The sequence below is a fragment of the Anas acuta genome, chromosome 3 (genome assembly GCF_963932015.1).
Source record: "Anas acuta chromosome 3, bAnaAcu1.1, whole genome shotgun sequence".
Taxonomy (NCBI): Eukaryota; Metazoa; Chordata; class Aves; order Anseriformes; family Anatidae; genus Anas; species Anas acuta.
The window spans coordinates 39115375-39133148 of record NC_088981.1 but is presented as its reverse complement, the minus strand read 5'-3'; positions in this window follow the sequence as shown (position 1 = coordinate 39133148).

The window sequence follows — 17774 nt, the reverse complement described above, 5'->3', positions numbered from 1 at the left end:
CTACTGACAGTGTTCTTATGAAGTTTTTACCTTTATTATCACAAATACTCAGATACAGACTTTGAAAATCTACCTATAATAGTGAGAACAGAATCCTGAAAATGCACTTCCATTTCTCTTGATGCACGCATTTCTATGGCAGATACCTGATTGATGGTGGGGAAGAGATCTTAGCTGAATTGGTTTGTTCCAGGCAGCTCAGGCATGTCATTCAGTTGCTAACCAGCTTTTGTGCAGCACCATTCCATACACACTGCTCTTATCAAATAAATAAGGGAAATGCAGTGTTAGAAATGTTTTGAGTTCTAAATAAGAAAATATCAAAGCCATACAGAATCAATTACTATCATAGATTCCGCTACAGACAAATTGCATTTTCCATGGAAAGTTATATGCTTCTAAGCTTAAATATTTCTCTTGTAACAGCTTTATTTAAAGAACTGTATTTTGGGTACGCCTGATTTACTGAAATATTTTGTGTCACAGTTCCCATTAGTAATTACTTCAATCTCCCTTTCCACTGGTAAAATATGCAATCTTTCCCAATCCTTCAGATTTGTGAGATAACAACCTTATTTCTACTACTGGGCAGATGTTCCTCCAGGCGCTGGAATTCAATAAACCAGATGGATTCAGAAAAAAACATTTGCTGACCGAGGCCACACCGAGTTTGCAATGTTAGAAAGAGCCCCAGGGGGATGTGGTGAGCAGAGTACAGGAGGGGCAAGCAAAGGTGTGAAATAGGCTACCACGTCACTAAATGACACAGACATAACTATTCTGGGTGTAAGCCATTTCCAGTGCTGCTGGGGCCTGTGGACAGTGAGCTTGCTGGTTGTTGGAGCACCAGATATCCAGCCCCATCACGCTCTGGAAAGCTTCAGCTGACCGTCTGCCCCAGCCACAGCTCTGCCTCTGCAGCGCCACTATCCCCACTCCTCTGCAGGGGGTTGTGCAAGGCCCAGGGATGTGGGTCAGAGCCATGGCGCCTCAGCAGTTCAGGGAAAGCCAGCCCTGAGGTGGCATGCTCATTCCCAAGCTCAAAGAAGTCTTTCCCTTCTCTCTCTTGTGCAAGAGTGGAAAACCAGGCAGGTTCTTTGCGCTGCTGCCTCCCCACCCAGCGGCCTCCCACACTGCGGACGCACTCGTCAGATGCCTCTGCACTGTGTTTTGTGATGGGTTCATTCACAATACAAACTCTATAGCTATAAATACACCACGCCATAAAAGGCTTGTGTGTAGGCCTTTCTCCTGGAAGAGAACATATTTTGAAGATGGTTTGGCTGATAAACAGTTGGCAATTTTATCTGCAGCTCTAAGTAAACCACAGTTTGCTAAAACCTACAGAGCTGCAAGGTGGCAGTCCCGTGGAAGATGCTCTCAGCAACAGGCATTGCCCCTGATATATGTGGAACAAAAAGCAGGCACAATTTTTAAAATCTTTTACCCAAGGCACAAGTGTGCATAAAATACAGCAGTCCACAAGTATCCCATAAAGTTGAGAGATGAGGCTGTGATGTGCAGTGGGAAACAGTTTGCAGCAATTTATAGTTTGCTTCTAGACTTTCTAAAAGCACTGTGTTTCAGGAGGCTACTTTTTTATTTCCCTACCAATGCCTTCATCTAACAGCTTTCTGCAGATCTCTGGTAAGAAATGCAAAGAAAAATAAGAGTATGGGGATCAGGTACAGGACCTGTAAGTTTAATACATTGATATTATACCTCCATCACTGTAAATCCCTTCTTTAATTCCCCTTTATGCTTTGAATCTGGACTTGCAGCATTCGAGAGCTTTGGAGCGACCTCCAGGAAAGCTCACAAGTGCTCTCCACAAAGTGAAAGTCAAGGTATATGAGGAGTCAAACTGCAAGCACTATCTCCACCCCAGAAGTTCAGCCACTCTTCTGGATACTGGGCTCTGGCTATTGTAGGGGAGCTGCAGGCAGGAAGACAGACCCCAGCAGCCTCACTGTGATCACTTGCCAAGCAATGGATAAGCTAAATCATCTGTAGTGTGCCTGAAAGACAAACCGACTTCTGGGGAGTTTGCATTTCTTTCCCTTTCTCTCATGCTGCAGCAAAAGTTGCCAAAGGCTCAGGCTTTGTATGCAAATAGCCCCCGCTGTTCTCTGGCTGCAGAGCTGAAGCAGCAAGCACAGGCCAGGACGGCAGCATAACTGGAGCTCATTGCCCCTTTTATCAAACACAGTTCAGGCATGCTGATGGTTAGATACACATCAGACTTTCAAACTGTGGTTTATAGAGCTGGTAAAACTCGCTAAAACAGCACACATGAATTTCCTTCTCTTCTCTCAAATCAAGAGCCCCTGACAAGAATCGGTGTTAATCCCAGGTTGCGAGATGGTTTTTATCCGCCGCGGAGACAGTTTGTACTGCAGCCCAGCTCAGTGCGAGCCTCGGAGACCTCTTATGTAACCTACCTCTTTCACTCCCTGCCCGCGTTTTGCTTAGGCTTGCAGTGTGCGCTGAGAACCACGTCAGACTGGGACCCACAGGAGATACCGAAGCAAAAAAATATGGAATATAGCTTCTACTTACAAAAAAAAAGGAAAGAGGATGCATGTGAGGTGGGAAACCAGAAAATGGTGTGTCCCATGCGTGCCCACACATACCTCTGCAACACCAGCACAAAATACACGTCCTAACTGAGAAAACAATCTTATTTATTTCCTATGGACCCAACAACTGCCAGAGACCCTCTAATACAGATAATTCTGTCTCTTCTCAAAATGCAAAATACAGTAGAGAATCAGAACTGATCGAGCTGAGAGGGGAGTTGCTGTATGTCCCAGAATTTGGAAGTATTTGTCTCTGGAGGTATGTCCAGAACCATAAACAGAATGAATTAGCCTCTGGTCCAAGTATAAATGAGGATAAGTGTACAGGAAAATCCACTTGGGTTCTTGCTACTGGAGCTATGCTCTACCAGCATCATTTTCTTGTCCCAGTAGTCTGGAGGCAATCATGCAGAACACACTCGTCACCTGAAAAAGATTCCTGCACATTTTCCTTTTGTTTGTGCCCAGAGGTCAGCACTGCTCACAGCCCAGGAAAAAAAAAATAATAATAATTAAAAAAATAATAATCCTACAGCAGCAAACCTCTCAGGATGACTGTTAGAGCCCATGCAAAGGAAGCGGCTGCACGTTGCTAAATTAGGAGTAGCTATATTCTCATATGCCAACAACATGGGGGGAGGGAACGGGGAGACTCTCCAGAGCAGCTGAGTTTGGACATAGCAGTGAATACAGAGCCTTCAGTGCTGACTCACTTTTTCCATTTTAAAATAAAAACACTAGCAAAGATATTTTTAAGTGGTTACTGCACTTTTCTGCTGCAAGCAAAGCCTTTTCATAAGTTTTAACTATCCTCACCCCCTTCAGCAGTCACAGACTTTAGTAATCATTCCTCTTATATTAAATCCTCTTAGCCATAAAGACCAAGATAGTTTTAAATGGAGCACTTTCTAGTCCATAACTTATTGGTTTCTAAGGGCAAATTATTGTCCAGAGAAAGTGTAGGAGCCTGGGAGCCTGGATCCCTTGGCTCTATCTTTCATGTTTCTGCTGACATGCCGTATTACGGAAAAACGAAACAGAGTCCTGGTTGCGAAATTAGGGCCTGAGCTGTACAAGCAGATTTCTGGCTCATTGAAGTTGACAGGGGCTCAGAAGTTCAGCCACATGGATCAAGATCCTTCAAACATGCCCTCTCCAGAGCAGGTTTACTTATGCCACATATCCCAACTTCTAGCATCATCAACAGCAACACTTGCAAAAATCTGGAGTCAAATCTCATTCTGAATTCATTACAGAACCTTAATTCAGTAACATTTAATTCATTAAATTGAATTTAAAATCTTTTCCAAACCAAAACAACAAAAATGCTGCCGTGCTACCAGAAAGAAGGACAAGCACAGGACAGAATATCACCATTTAACTTGGTCTGGTGACTCATGGAGTACCCTCCAGTTAAACTAAGAGGATTTCAGAAGCTGGCAACAATGCTCAGAAAGTCACAGGTCAAGCCCTTGGGAACACAGCAAGCCTGAAAATTAAGCAGCAATAAACCACATCTGTGATGTACAATCTCAGACAAAGTGGAACCTAGAGAGTCCAAGAGAGGTTGAGTGGCATCTTTTTGATATTTGAGGCAAACAGCAATTTTGCATATGTTCCTCCGCTCACAAGTGGTGCCTAATTTGGCAGCTAAGAAAGTCTCCAATTTTTTGAAAGTGTTTGGTACCCATAAACTTCAGGCCAGACACCTAGGACTAGGCCTTTTTTAAAAAGTACACTGAAAGATTTTGAAAGTTTGTCACATATCCTAGGATAAAAGTAGGAGCACAATTCTTTTGAATTTGTCTTTAGTTCTGTGCTTGTGGGCTCAAAAATAGCATTTTCCCTTGAAAATAACTGCAAGCACAAAGCAACAGGCTTAAGAAAAAAATATAAGGTTCTATTTAAAGTTCAGCTTAGGAAGTCCCCACATGGAAATCCCCACTGTTTTATGTTCCACGATAATAATTTAGGTAAAATTCTCTTCCATGTACTTTTTAATTAGACAGTATCAAGAAGCCTCACAGATTAGAATAAGTGTTCCTCCTGGGGTCTTGAAATTACCAGACCTATCCAGCTGATTTTGAGAGCTTTCTCTTGCTCTCTTTTCCTCTCTTCACTTGTGTATTTGTCTCAGTATTCTTCTGCATCATATTTTTCAGTAATTTGAGAAATTCTCAGCTATTGTTTTTAAATAATATCCATTTCACGGAGGGGAAGTCTATTTTTCCTATTCCTCTCTTCCCTTCCACCCCCCACCCCTCCAATTGTGCATTCCTCTGCACAAACAGATCCTGGAGTATGTTACACAGCATTCTGTCTCCCTCTGTTTCCCCCACAGTTCCCACAAGAATATTGTATTCCTGTTTCCCATCCTGTCCCAGACTGTCTCTGTGGTCGCCATGTACTGTTTAACAGTTGCCACATTCCACCTAAAAAGTGGAAGAATTTCTCCAAACACTCAGCAAGTGATTTCAGTTTGCTCAATACTTCCAGACCTTCCCTCCCATGGGATTGGTTTACAAATGCACTAAATGTAGCTTTGTGGTCCTTAGAATGATTGAGGTGCAGAAAACGTATACTTTCTTAAACTCGCTCACCAATTATGTGGCTAAAGGTTCAAGTCCCTCCGGGGTGTCATCTGGCAGAAACTCAGGCACAAATGTACAAGTAAAAACAAAAATCCAGGTTTGAGATTTGTTTCTATCAGGAGAGAAAAGAACGGGTTAAACAAATTGAGAGTGCATAAACTCAGGCTATCAGACTCATAAAGCCTGCAGTTTCCCAAAGGATATAACTCTATCCCAGAAGTCAAGATTTCCACCCTTGAAGTAGACACAGAAAAACAAGAACTCAGTTCCCATAAAAACAGTGCATCCCTTCTCCAAAACTCACATCTTCTCAGCCTCGTAGCTGTGTGATCAGCTTGCCTAGTCAAGGTGTGCACAGACCAGCACAATGTTCCTGTCTGCATTCAACATGCCAGAAAGCCATGGATAATACTGAGGGCTGGATCCTCAGCTGCTTGGTTCTCAGTGGGGTAGCTCTGCTGACTTCGGAAGAGCTGAAGATTTGGGCCCAGATTTGCACAGGAAATTAGACTATATAGGCAGAGCAGACAGAAAAAAAATTTCATTCCCAGCACACCAGTGGACGAGTGCCCTGTAGATGGGAGGGAGAAAGGGAGAGGTTTGCCCTCCATTTCTTGTTCTTTTATAAAGCTTTCCCTAGACCCTCTGAGAGATGATGTCTCCAGTGTGTGCCCAGACCTTTGTCTGACAGCTTCAGAAGCAGGGGGACCAAAGCATTAGGGTTTTTTTCCTCTCCAGGGACTGATCCAACAGCAGTAATGGCATGGCAGACACAGCTGTCTAGCTTGGGTCCAAACCCAGTATCTTTTCCCTTTTTCCAAACACACATTCACACACACTCACTGTATCTTTTGATAAGAGAGGCTGACATCATCTCCTACCAGTTGCATTTCCCCCTCTGTTTCAAGACCACAGAGGTACAACACAAATCCACTGTGTGAACCACTGTTGAGGAGGGGGAAGGATTCAGATACAACCCAAGTGGCCAAACACTTTTTAGATCTTAAACTTTTAAATTCACAGTAGTCTGTATTTGGAGAATCTGCTTAGCACCCAGATAAATCCACATTTTCTTTTTACACACTGGGCTGAGAACTACAATTGATGGCGTCATGTGAAATGTAGTTGATTTGCACCCTGGAATCAGGGTAGTTGAATTTATTCTTTCTTTCCATTAAAAATAAATAAGTAAATAAATAAATCTCACTTACTAGGAAATCTCTCGACCCACAACACTGTATGTTCTATACCCTAACCCCATATCATAGTTTTTCCAGATGAAGGCAGCAGCAAGAGCAGGAAGAAGGTTAAAGGAAATAAAAAGACTAGATCACCTTCTCCAATCCATGACATCTTGTACAAAGTAAATCTGAAATAATACTAAATCCAACCATGGCATGTTGTAATTATTATGCCCCATACTGTACTCAGGTATAGTCACTAGAAAAGTGGAACATATATCATGAATTTTTGCCTGAATTGTTTGCAGACACTATGGGGAAGAGAGAAAGGTGAGTTCCTCATAGGGAATATATGCAGGGCAACACAGCAGTCCTAAAGCTCCAGAAAAATCAAGTATTTGTCCCCTAAAGCTGTCTTAGCAAGAGACTGCTTTTATTCCTCATTACACAGCAGTGGAACAAAAACTGAAATTTGAACTTGGGGCCACACCACATGGAAATGCTCCCTGTGACTATGAGCCTGGAGTCTTGTTCTGGTGGAATTTTCTGGTGCAATGTTCGATTACAAAATTTTGTTACACAGCTCTTGTACTTTTATTTTTTGGTGAGGAAATAGGTACCTATTTTAGATAGATTTCCCTCCTTGGCACGCATCTTTTGCCTTTTTCTGCTTAGCATCTCATATCTTGAGAGAATGCACACACACTACAGAAGCACAATCTACTCATTATGAGGGTAGTTGATCATCTTCTCCATATGTTCATACTTATTTCTGACTTTTTAAGAAATCTTACTTGGGCTAACCTAAACAGAAGAAAAGAAGTCATTGATTGAGACAGCAGGGGCCAGAAAGGGCCACAGGAAAGACCAGGAGGGGAAAAGGGGATAGAAGAACACAAGGGAGAAATGCCAAAGAAGATGGGTTAAGAGCCTAGTAGGAAAAGAAACTCATTTCATCTAACACTGAATGCCTCATTGGGAGGGGGGAGGCGGGGAGCTAAGTTAGAAGCATCACTGACATTCTCATGAGGCCTCCTGGACACATGTTTTTTTTTAATTCAAGGAGATGCCACAGTTACAACACGAGAGTCTAACCAGATATGTTGTGGAACAGGATAGTGAGATGTCAGGTAAGTTCCCCGAGACATCAGCAGCAGCTGTTGGTGAAGTATTTACAAGAGAGAAAAAAAAAAAAAAAAAAAAAAAAGGCATCAAAATGTGTCCAAAAAGTGATAGGAGGATGCAGTAAAGGGCATTTTTCAGTCAGCACTGTTGGTGTTGTAGATGAACACATTCATTCAGGTTTGGGTGTTTTTAAAGCTGTCAGTTTCTAGTTTGCATAAGCCCTTCCTTTTCTAATTTCTAGTGACATTACCATCTAACTCCTTTCTGGTTTCTAGCATCTTCCTGGAGGTAGGTAAAGATAAAAATGGCAAGACACCTCCTAAAGGTTATTCTGCTCTCAATAAAAAAAAAAAAAAAAAAAGTATAACATACCTCTGTTTTGCACACAAAGAACAAGCCTTGCCAGAGCATTACTGAGTTGCCACACAAAGACCAAGTACAGAGCACTAAAGTAAAATGCAATATTTTGTCATATTCTAAATGTCATATTTCAGAGACATAATGGCTCCTAAAACAGCAATATTAGACCCATTGGTATGATCTCTTGGATGATGTTGGACCCATCTGTTCACTTCATGACTGACTTTGCTGTCTGTAAATGATGACAATGATATTGCCTGACCTTGTAAAAACACTGAGATCACAGATAAAATGTATTATATGAAAGTAGGTGTAACTTTAGATATTATGTGGCAAGCTACAGGTGAGAAGACCTTTTAAAACCTACCTCCTCCTCTGCCTTGCAGCTCAGCCCTTTTCAGTGTATTTTTCTGCTGCTTTGTGCACAGACTCCCACAGCTCTTTAAACAGAGCTCCTCTGTTCTTTACTTATTCTTACGCTTAAAGAAACGGTCTCATTTCATTTCCATTCTGGAGGAACTGAACATAATTGATTTTAGAAGCCTGATGTCCTACCAGACAAAGGGTCACGTAACAATTGATAATTGCCTCAGCAGGAAAAAAAAAAAAAAAAAAAAAACATAGGAAAACACCTGATGACAGTGAAAAAAATGCTTAGCTGGAAAAGGAATGGAAAAGTCTATACTCCTTAATCCTTCTGTGTTATATACAGAGTAACACATCTTTCTGTTTGGATTTTTTAGCCTTAGAAGTTGATTTTTGAGCTTGTGTCATTTGGCCTTTCTCTTTTACTCCATGGTGATATTTGCAACCCTCTGTGTTGCTCCATCAAGGATTCTCTTGACTACAACTTGTGCTAACATAAGGCCCACAAAAGGAACACAATGCTCCTGCTAAAGTAAACATGCTTGGATTTGGTGCCACTTAAGACCTTTTTTTCTTTTTTTTTTTGGTAAGGGATTCCAGTTACTTGAGTATGTTTGAGCCTGCCTCTCTCAACTATAACAGTTCAACCAACCAAATGCTTCCAGTCAATAGCTGTAGCTACTCCACGGGGAGACTGGGAGGTTCAGATGATTCTCTCTGAAGGACAGTAGCCTCTCTGGATAAAAACACCACTCACAGCTCAACATTTTGATTGCAGATAACATTTGGCTCCTGGGGTAGCAAATGTGATACGGTCGATTCACTGGACTATGGTTTTGTGGGTGGAGCAGATGGGCTATGGTGTAGCACAGAGGTTGAAATCTGCTAATGCAACGAAGATTTTATAGTTAATAGAAATGTTACAGAAAATATTGAAACAGGTGTAAGGGAAATTAGTCTATATTACAAAGAAATCACCCTGGGGCATTTCCCTAGCATGAAAGCCTTCTGTAAATACACTAAAACTTGTTTTTCCTTTTCCCAGCAACAGTAGACCCATCTCACAGCTTGCAGAATAACCTTTCTCCTGACTTTTACCACATCCCACATGCCAGTCTGATCTGACAGAACAGTACATAACACACAACTAATGGTTAAGGAGAAATTCATCAGCAATTATACACTACTCTGTCTTCTGTGCCTTTCTTCCCCATTCTCTTCTTAATACCAAATGTCTGTAGAGTTTTTATGAGAAGATTGGGGTCATATCATATTTCATTAAAGTTATCAGAATTTCAGCCAAAAAATCACAGTGTTCATAAAATGCTGTCACTGGTCCAACTCAGGCTGCTTGTTGTAGCACTAAAACAACCCAAAAGTAAAATGGATATAATGTATGTTAATACATATGAGGTCTGTTAACTGCTGCGTACAGCCACAGAAGGAAATTCCTCCATGTGAAGGCAAATGTCAGCTGCTCAAAATGTCCTACCACCCCTGGACATGGCAATAGATAGCACTCCCCACTACAGACCTTTCTTTTTTAGACCAGAAAAATGTGTTGTGTGTATGGGTATATGTATGGGTATATGCATTAAATATAGAGATGCAGATATCAGAACAGCCACATCAACTTCTATCACAGACTACTGTGACATGGATAAATAGCCACATAGTTTCTTAAAAAGGTACCACAGAGGTGCTAAAATATCAGTAACTGCTCTCATTTTTCAACATCAAAAATAGATTCAGACATTTTTAAGATCTATATTGATTTGACTGACAGTAACTGACTCTGAATTACTACATTTATATTTAGAAATCTCCATACACACACTTCACTGCACCAAGAGTTGCATTCAGCTATTCACACGCTGGTCGTGGAAGTGCTAGGTTGTACCAACTGCTAGGATACATCATACAAAGTCACCAAAGAAGTTTTTTGTTGCACTACTTCTTTCCCTTTATAAACAAGTTCTGGAAATGAAGATCCTTCCTAAATTTTGGGAAGAAGAAATCCATACAAAAGCAGAAACTGAGTTTCTACCAAAAATATTTTCTTTCTAGGTGTCTCCTTTCCAATAAACATTACAACTTCCAGCTTATTTTACTAATAATCATACCGAAGAGTAACATACTATTTGCAAATAAAAGTTGTATATTTGCAGAATAAGTCAGGGGATCTGAAAGCAGATTCCACTCATGCTACCTTTCTATGGAGTCTGTCTTATGTGAAGAGAAGTCTAACAATTTTAGAAAAATATATATTATTTTTTTTGGTTAGAAAGAAGATAATCTTAAACTGAAGACCAGGGGACAAGAAACAGAATTACAATGGGAAAATAAAATCATTTGAGCTTTCGGAAGTCAGAAAGGGTTGACATAAAATCACACAGAATGACTTCTTATCCCCTATTTTAAGAACAAACCCTTATTTTGTTAATGTCTTGCTCTCCTTTGTCTTTACAGATGAAAACAAAATGTAAACGATAAGTAACCTTATTTTCAGTGTGGAATTTCACTGGAGGAGTTTGTTTACCAAAACTAACAGTTGATTTTTTTTAATTATTTAACATACGTGACCTGTTTCTATACCTGCATCAATACTATAACCTGTACATTGAAAAAACCATCACCTTTCATCATTCAGATTTCACCCATTAAATCATTATATTACCCCAAACTTTTCTTTTTGTACAGAAAAAGCATACAAGGAGAAAGGAAACTTCTGGAAATGTTTGTTAACAGATATGTAAACAGCACACATTGGCTCTGTATATGCTATGGCGTGCCTTACAGCAAAAATATAATGCAAAATGCATGGACGGTGAGGTTTTATAAATAACGGGAAACCCACTCCTTCAGAGGCCCTGGAAGTTTCGAAGCAGACATCTTACCAGAGCTTTTTAGAAATACCAAGCCAGGTTTAGAAGATTTATAAAACCCTATTTTTTCTCTATACATAAATGTGATTCCAGGCTACAAAATGTTTTTTCTATACTGTGCTGCTGAGCTTTGAGCAGCTGAGATTATATGAAGTAGGACAGCAGAGCCATTTGGTAGCTCTTAAAAAACAATCAGTCCCCTCTGCAGCTTTGTATAACAACTGTGTACAGTAAATCTGGTGAACACCTTTAAGAAAAAACAGCGAAGATTCCCATAAATCCAGAGACTACTGCTTCTACACTGACAAAGTTGACCAGAATGAGACAAAGACATAGGAAATCCCTTGAGGTCTTCCATGTTTCTGAACCTGAGCTAGCTTTGATGGTGCATTCCCCTCCTCCTACGAACTGTTGTCTGAAATCCATTCAAACGTTCTAAAAAATAAGTTTACACTTTCATAGTGACTTTAAAATCGAATATTCTATATTACTTTATGAGCTCATGTTAGCAACATCACTGCAATGCAAAGAAAAAGTAGTGAGATAAATTTCTAGTATAGCTCCAGTCTACCTTAAAATGAGTTTAGTCAAGATTTTCCTGTGTGCTTAATCATTTAGTATTTCAAGATTTACCATGTGAATCTTTCTGTGGGAAAGATTCTGCATAATATCTAGAGTCTACTGGTGCAGCACACTGAAAATAGAGAGCAAAGTGATCAGAAGCAAAGCTTAGCTCTACCTGAGAATTTTTAACTCACTGCATTCTTTTTGCAGATCAGAGACACTCTAGTGACTCTAATAATTGCATCCCATTGACATCCAATCCCTAAAAAGACAAGTTGTTCTTTCCAGAGTGAGTTGGAAGATCATTTCACATGGCTCAATAAAGACAAATATTTGCCACAGGGCTGCAGTTTATGCACAAGTTTCTCAGCTGGACTCTCAGTGGACTCTCAGACACAAGCATCCAAGCAGAACAAAGCACAAAAAAAAAAAAAAAAAAAAAAAAAAAGCATAGCTTCTAAGAACAAAATTATTTTTTGTCAAAAAATATACACTACATGAAACAAAGCTAAGTGCAACAAAAGCAGTAAATGTACCACAGTTTTGTGTTACATCATTCATATAAACCACTTGATTGCAACAGTAGATTAAGTAATATAACTCTCCAAGTTTCACCATATTTTAAATTTTATATCCTATTAGAATAAAGCTTCCTATTCTGAGTATTGCATTAGCTCTTCTTTGAGCATGTAAATAACTAAAATCCTAGTTTAACAGACCTTACCTTTGTATTGTCACTAGCATGTCATGACAATCTCAACATCGTTTTTAATGTTGTTTATTAATACATATTTGAAAGGGACGTAATTCATTTTCTATTTGATATTTTTTTGTCATCAGCAAACTTAACTAAATAAGATTTGAAAATATAGCAAACTAAAAACCAACTTATTTTAACCTTGATAACGCAGCACCATTTGGAGCTGGTGGTGTTATTGTTAGCAATGCCACTCTGCCTACAAATTAACTGAAAACGAACATAAATATTTGCTTTCAGTTAAATAGCCACAAAGGTGCATTATCAGTGAGTCATCCATCCTTCAACCCTGGACAATATGTAGCAAGACGTTGTCAAAATGATTTAGGTATAACATGCATTTTATCTTGAGATTGTTGTAATGTTGAAGTACATCCCCCATTACTGAAAGAATATTAAAATATTTTCTAGCTCTTAGAAATGGCTTCTGACTATTACGAAAGGATACACAATCGCAGTTATAAGGTTCTACATGAAGGGAGCAATGGATGATGGAGTGGGTTTGTGGTTTTTACAATGTGCAAAGGGCTTTTGTAACACAGTCTGGATTTGAAAGTTTTCTTCTCACACCTGCAGAGAATCAAAGAAATGAAAGCTAATTCATGAAGAAGAGATAGGTGACCCCCTTCTTTGATTTGATTTTAGACATTCAGACATATTGAATGGCTTTATTTCCTTTCTGTAGCTCTTCCAAACACAGATTTTCCTCTTAATACAGTTCCTGCACTTCTACCTGTGATCCTCTTCACAGATTTTCTGAAATTTCTGGATTTATTTGTGAGAACGGGCATTTCTTTTGTAATTGTTGATGCCATTTATTGCAGGTCAAAGCTAAGCAATTCACAGAAATTACTTGATCAAAATAAGGTCTGTTATTATTTAAATACTTATAAAAAAAATCAGAAAATTTTAAATTCACATTTGAACTTTAGCAAATGACACTTCCACAGTTTGATTCAGCAGTTCTAACAAAGATGATTTCAAAGATGAAGTCATAAAATTACAGATGCAAGCTTCAAAACAAGTAGACATGAATCATTTGCATCAAGCCATGCACTTAAGTTACATAGTGTCCACCTTTAAACCTTTGTTCTTTCAGTTTATTACCACTTGTGAAATGATTGATGCCTGTTCCTACCCAAATAAGATAGTGGAAAGAATATTTTCCTCATGTAAATAGATTTAGGCAGACTATAGAGATGTGTTGAATGTTAATTAGCTTAGGAGACAGCCTGAAATTAACACTGATTTCAGTTGTAACTGCAAGGAGGTCCACAACATAATATAAAAGAGTAAAGATATCCTGAAGGGCATTAAAACCAACAAATATACTTTTAAAAAAAGAAACTGGAACCGGCAATAGTTGTATGTTTTTGTCACAATTACATATAGGGAAACAGAGATTATGTTTGCATAATTCAGTATTGAGACAGCATTAAATGAAGGACGGATATCTATTATTTAATACGTCCTATGTCCTTCATAGGAAATCATGAGTATTATGGAGCATGTAGTAGCACCTCAATGTTCATCACATCAGACCAGAGGAATGATGCCATGCAGCTCTCTAACAAATCAACTACACAACAGTGTTTAAAATTAGATTTTCCATGAGCAATCCACATAGTAATTTTTTTTCACATCATGAATCTCTTCAAAAGATGTTAATCTATTTGCAGATCCTCCACCACACTGGGGAGCAAGCTAAATTCACTGTCACTAAGTGTCCTCAAGGTTACCAGCTAGCACACTAGAAAAATAAAGTTAAAAAAAGGTGATGAGAAGGCCTTTCTCAGCTGGTGTCTGTAAGAATCACAAGCTCTCTTCTTCCCATCTTAAATCTCCCCTCCTCCTCTCCAAAAAAAAAAAAAAAAAAAGAAAAAAGAGAAAAATCCCTTTAGGTATCTATCTGACTAAGTGCAAACACTGTCAAACACAAGTAATTCAAACTCTCCAAGTTTCAGGCCCAACTGTCAGCTGAAACAGAGAGAGCACCGGGTTCAAGCCTCCTAATTCCCCCAGATCGAAGACTGGTGAGATGAGATGTCAGACAGACGTGACAGCACTGTGCTCAGTTTCAGGTCATTTTCAGAAGCTACAAAATTTATCTTTGCATTTCAGGACAGCTGGAGCTGAAAAGCTTCTAAAACGATCTCCAAGACAATCTTGCATCAGCCTTCTGCCCCCACCTGAGCTCACCCTCGGGGCACTGAGTGGGCAGCAGTTCTCCATGAGGGTCCACCAGGGCCTGTCCCATGTCCTCCCTGTGGAGGGGACACAGGTGCCCCAAAGGTCTTGAGCCGGGAATCCTGAAAAACATTAAGGCATTAGGGGAAAGAAAAATATAATAATAATAATAATAATAATAATAATAATAATAATAATAATAATAATTTTTTTTTTTTAAAGTGTTTTTCTAGCCATATCCCCAATCCCCAGTCTTTTGGCAATCTACCTTTTTTTTTTTTTTTTTTTTTTAGGCTCAGCTGTCCACTTTATAAAATGAGCATAACAACGTCTACTTTTGAAGAAATTTGACACCCCTGGTCATCATGTTCTCAAAGCAGTAAATATTACTGCATCACAGAACTATGAGTGAGAGGCCAAAAAGATCATTTTATTTTATTGTGACTAGTTGCATCATTCATCAGAGATGTATTGCAGATGGAGAAAGAGGAAAAACATTTTGTTTTCTTTCCCTTCTCCGTCTCCCAAAATTAATACATTTACAGGTGCTGTTGAAATATAATTTACATCTTTTAACCTCCATCTGTGTCATTTGCAGGAGTTATGATAACACTTCAGCAATCCGCTACTCCCATCCCCATGGAAACTGCCATCAAACTGCCAAAAATGGGACAGAATGCTTTAAACTAATCACTTTTCAATGGAAGACAGCTTTTTTTTTTTTTCTAGAGCTGTTTCCATGGGATCAGAAGCCATTGCTGGTTGCCTAATTGTTTAAAATCTTGTCAAGTGCACAGGCAAGTACTCAGCCCTTTTAAATGTGACTCTTTCTACCAGACCTCTAAAGCAGAATTTGTGAGACTGATTCGTCTGCTATCCCACTGGATATCAGCCATCAGAAACTCATGAACTCAGTAGAGTTTCATCAGTTTGAAACCAGCACGCAAAAAAAAATGCCATCATTTAACTTCAGAAGACAGTTTTCAGAGGGATGAATGAAAGAGAGAACATACATACATTATGTTCACTCCATAAGGTAGCTCAACACAGTTGTGAAAGGACAAACTCATGGTCTGGTACTGTCAGCTAGCACAGGAAAATGTGATGTATCAGGTGAGTGAGGCTACAGCCACAAAGACTTCCAATAGACTTCCTTTGTGCATTTCCATTTACACCTATATTCCCTTTATATCAACTTCCCAATCTATAAAAATGAGAAAAAATAGAATATTGGGTTCCACTGAGAAGAACTAAGAAATAATATCAACAGGCAACTCTTTCGGCTAATACAAATTCAGAAGGCACATTTTGCTACATGGTTCCCTGAGCAAGTGCTACAATGCAAATCTCAGTTACACCTCAAATTATAGATTATCCACATACTAGGAAATCTTCTTTGGCATGAACCAGAATTTTCACATGAATAATGCCTTCTGAGCCAAGTTTCTATGTTACTATTAAAGAGCTAGAAAATATGCATATGTCTTTGAGGATGTATACAACTGGGTGTGCCTCTGCTCAGGTTCTACAAAACTCCAATCATTTTTACTGCTGAAGGCATGGATTATTATTAATTCAGACTATGAGACTGGTCAAGCAGAGCAGCATAAGGAAAGATCCAACTATACTCCAGTATTTTGCAAAGAAAATACTCTAGGAATAAATGCTAATTATACTATTAAACTTGAAAAGATTATGTCATTTGGAACCCACGGTCTTGCATTTAGAATTAAAATGAAGCACAGCAATCCTATTAAAACATTTGATAAATTGTGAGCAGGTCTGCAGACATGCAGCCAACTATATGGTTCACCTGTATTGTAAGAGTATACTGGGTTTTATTGGATATGCCCGAGAAATAGGATTTGAAAGTAGTAAGTATGTGACTAACTAAATGTCAACAGACTCAAAGAAAACAGAGAAATCGATGTTCCTGGCAGAAACTTGTGGAAAGTTCTGTGAGTGTCTGGTGGGTTGAGCAGCAGCTAAACCCCCACCCAGTCATTTGCTCACCCCCTGCAGCAGGATAGGGGAGAGTCGGATGGGCAAAAGTGAGAAAAAACTTATGGGCCAAGATAAAGACAGCTTAATGAGTGAAGCAAAAGCAAAACAAGAACCAATGCAAAGGGAATCACTCACCACCTCCCAATGCCCAGCCAGTCCCTGAGCAAGGACTACTTTGGAAAAAGTCCCCACCCTGTTTCACAGCTGAGCATGATGCTACACGGTGTGAGATATTCCTGTGGTCCGATCAGGTCAGCTGTCCCAGCCGTGTCCCTTCCCAGCCTCTATCTCACCCTCAGCTTACTCCCTGGGGGACAGAGAGAGAGAAAGACTCCGCTGGTGCTGGCACAGTTCAGTGACAGCTAAAACATTGGTGTGTTACCTACTCTGATTTGGTTACGAATCCAAAACACAGCACCATGGGGGCTGCCATGAAGAAATTAACTCTATCCCAACCACACCCAGTACAGGCTGTGAACTAGCAGCCACTGTATCTTACACACCTTTTCTGTTTCCAAGCCACAAAAGCTCAAAGGCGTAAAACTTCTTTGCACATAAAATCAAGCACGTGTCCTTAGTTCTGAAGGCTCCTGGCTCCAGCCCTTCCTTTGGGCAGGACAGCAACCAGCACAGCCATAGATTAATAAGGAAGGGAAAAATAATCCCCTAACAACTCAGGGCCTGACCTTACAAGATGTTGAACCTCTCCTAAGAGAGAAAAGCATCCTCAGCTTCCACCACTGTTACAGAATTACACCGTACTTGTTCCTGGAAGGATACAGTAACTAAAGACTCAGTTTCTCAGAGGTACTAGGTATGCCTTAGTGACACCAGACACATTAAAACCTCAGCAGGTTATGGAACAGAAAGAGGAATGAGACAAAGTGTCTAAAACTTGTAAGGCCAACGAATTTTTGAACTTGATGGCAATGTGACAGTTTTGTTTAACAGAGCTTTAATCTTGTGGTGTAAGAGCTAGGACCTCCTGGGGTACTGAAATGGGCAAAATCAGGTGGAGAACTTTGCCTGGAGCACCTTTTTTTGCGAGGTTAGTGGGATATATTGGGCTTCACATTGAGACACAACACTCCTCTGGATTTCCTTGAACCTTTGCACTAACACAAGACTAGCGATTTGCTCTGGCACAAGGCAGGAACTATCCACATGTGAGAGAC